Raw genomic sequence first — 3,646 nt, 5'->3', positions numbered from 1 at the left:
GAAATAACTAATGCTATGTTTTTGAAAATGTCATATGAAGGCAACTACCATAAAAGTAGTAGAAAAGTCTCCTAAAATGATACATTATACATATATATCATGTTCATATATTTCAAGAAGTTTAAATATGGTTTCTCTGTAACAAGGGGATAATTCCTCTCTCAGATATCATAGTCTAACAATTACTCTTGGTTATCCTTTGTAACTTGGAACTAAGAAAATATAACTGAAAACATACCATACTAGAATCATATGACAGAAAAATCAATCAATCTGGTATCAACCTAGAAACTTCATCTCTACTCACTAGCTTTCATACTGCTGAAAGATTGCCATTTACACTACTGGAGTAGAAAAGTATTCAACAATAGTGCCAATTTGTTATCCCAAGCTACTGAAAAAAACAGATCCATTTGTACAATAGTGGTATGACTTGTGTAAAAATAACAAATCTCCTCCTTTGGAGATTTAAAGTCCACTTTAAAAGGCATAGCTTGTGCCTAGTACCATTAACTGGGCCAAGAAAGCATGGCTTTCTAGGTCATAAGCCCCAGGTAGAACGCCAATTTTATTATTCTGCTAAATTTACATATAGTATTACTCTTCCCACTAAGTTCTAATTTTTATTACCACAGATTGGTGTGTCTTTTAACTCTCATCAGAACTTTTTTCAGGCAATAATGGTTCATTCAAACATAATTGATCAACATGTAGAAAATAAGACTGCAGAACACTTAGCTCTGGGTGGAACATCTATTATAATAGTCATATCTCCAAAGACCAAGGTTCATCATAGAAAGGTGTTAGAAAGATGCAGTGGAATTCTATACTAAAGTAGTATTGACTGGGTATAATACGATTTATATACATATAAACTTATAGCAACATGACTTCATACATAATATCAAGGAAGCCAAAAACCAAGCATGAATGAAGGAGGTGATCAGAATATTCTACTTCTAGCTGAGTAGTTTTTGGCAATGTGACTGCTCAGAGAGAAGAACTGAGATTTCTTCAGGAATATAGACCTTGAAAGACTGCCCATGTTCAAGTAGACAATCCTATGCTCACACACATACTGGCCAGAAGTAGGCTCGGTTAATTTAAGAGGAAGGCCTCATAAAATTTAAAGGAAAAAAAGGGAGTAGGAGGATACAGGAAGAATTGTAGGGGAGGAAGTCAGGGAGGGTTTGATCAAATAATATTCTGCATTGTGAAATTCTCAATAAAAAATTTTAATATTTTTAAGTAAATTTCTTTATACAGGTACTTATTTTATAACACAAACCCCCATAATGGTGAAGCATTATAAAGAAACCAATATGTTTATTTGATCATATTAATAGAGTAAATGTATGAATATGAGCATTATTAGTTATATATAAGTATAATACTAACAAATATAACACTTAGCTATTATTATCAAACATCAAGAATTTCATTGTTATCAACAATATAATGTTATAAGTTAATAAATAAACAAAGCTTGTCAGCTTCCCTAAAGACACTACAACCTGAAAGCATCCCAGGAGTTCTGCATGCAGGGAGATAGGCAAGGGTCCCTCCCAAAGGCTCACAGCCGCTGGGACACCCGGGAGTCCAGTGACTTGGAACCCATGATGTACCAATCCCCCCACCCCAAATTCCACTCCCCTTCTGGACAGTGCATTCTTCAGGAGCAGATGACCACCTTGTCTGTGCCCCTAAGAACACCACAGCCTGAAGGCATCCCAGGAGTTCCACTGCATGAGGAGTAACTGGGCAATTGATACCACAGTCTCTGAAGATGTTCCACTGCACGCAGAGCAACTGACCTGACAGTCTGAAAGCCACCCCACCCCACCCCACCCCCAGAGTTCTGTTGCATACGAGGCAACAGACCCCACATTCTGAAGGCCTCCGTGGAGAACAGCTACACACAGAACAATAGCTTGACTGCTCCTCTAAATCCCCAACAGTCTAAAAGGCCTCCCAGGAGATGTGCTTCAGCCAGGGCAAACAAATCAGCAGCTTCTCTGCACCTTTGAAGACCCTACAGTTGGAATGTGTAGCAGGAACAACAAGGTTGCCTCTTTGTAAATGCTAGGAGCAGTGCAGATGCAAAAACATTCCCGCAGGAGTACTTAATGGAGGACTGCCTGAGAGAGCAAGCATTGCTGATGCAAATAATGCCAGGCAATCAGGAACTGCTGCTTAGAATAGATAATTTTTTGAAACCAATGGGGGGCATGGGTAGAGGGTATTAAAGGAGCTTGCAGCAGTGCTCTGATGAGCTTGCTGCAGCATTCTCACCTGATCCCAGAGTCTGCATCCTTGACTCTGTTCCAACCACCTCCAAACCTCAAGAGCAGGTAAGGATAGAATTGAGTGCTGTCCAGGGCACAGGCAACAGGAAAGCCTCCCAGAAGACCTCCCAGAAGAGCCACTGTGGCCAGGACAACAAGTCACCAGTGCATGTGCCCTTCTGAAAAGCCCACAATCTAAAGGTCACAGAGGGGGTCTGCTCTAGCCAGGGCCACAGGCCTACCAGGAGACCTGAAGCAAGCCAGGGCCAAAAGAGGTAGGCCCCAAAAAGAAACACCCAGACAGGCAAACATTAGGGATAACCAGATGGCAAGAGACAACCACAAGACCATAAGCAACAAAAAACAATATACATGGGAACAAATGAAAACCCAGGCTACTATTCCCAGCAAAACTATCAATCAACATAGATGGAGAAACCAAAATATTCCATGACAAAACCAAATTCAAATAATATCTATCTATCAATACAGTCCTACAGAGGATTGTAGAAGGAAAACTCTAACACATGGAGGGTAAATAAACCAAAGAAAAAATAAGGTAATCATTTCACGACAAAGCCAAAAGGAGAAAATCACATGCACATAATGCCACCTACAACAAACATAACCAAAACTATCATCTGTCTTTAATATCTCTCAATATTAATGGACTCAATTCACCAATTTAAAAAAAAACATATGTTAACAGAGTGAATATGCAAACAGGATGCACCTAACCCTCAAGAGATGTGAGGCCCTAGGGAGTGAGGTGGTCTGGTTGGGTGGGTGTGGTAGGTGGGAACATCGTCTTGGAGAAAGGTTTTGGGGGAGGAAGTATGGGACATGGAACAGTCAGAGGGCAGACCAGGAAAGGGGAAAAGACTGGACTGTAAAAAAGATTAAAGAATTTTTTAAAGACAATAAATAAATAAATAAATAAATAAATAGCCATGACACACACACAAAAATTACCAGAGGAAAGTGTCCAGGGCCCATGGAACAGTCAAACAGGGTCTGGGGAACCACCTGTGGAGAGAATGAGAGGCAAGAAACACAAGGATGGACAGCAAGTCTGATTGATCAAGCTGTCAATTATTTTTTCTTCCTCAAATTCTTTCTTTCTTTCTTTCTTTTTAAATATTTTTATTAGATATTTTCATTTACATTTCCAATGCTATCCCAAAAGTCCCCCATACCCTCCCACCCACTCCCACTTTTTGGCCCTGGCGTTCCCCTGTACTGGGGCATATAAAGTTTGCAAGTACAATGTGCCTCTCTTTCCAGTGATGGCCGAATAGGCCATCTTTTTATACATATGCAGATAGAGTCAAGAGCTCTGGGGTACTGGTTAGTTCATAATG

This window comes from Mus caroli, chromosome 19 (assembly GCF_900094665.2).
Source record: "Mus caroli chromosome 19, CAROLI_EIJ_v1.1, whole genome shotgun sequence".
NCBI lineage: Eukaryota > Metazoa > Chordata > Mammalia > Rodentia > Muridae > Mus > Mus caroli.
The sequence above is the reverse complement of the archived record's forward strand: the minus strand, read 5'-3'. Positions refer to the sequence as shown.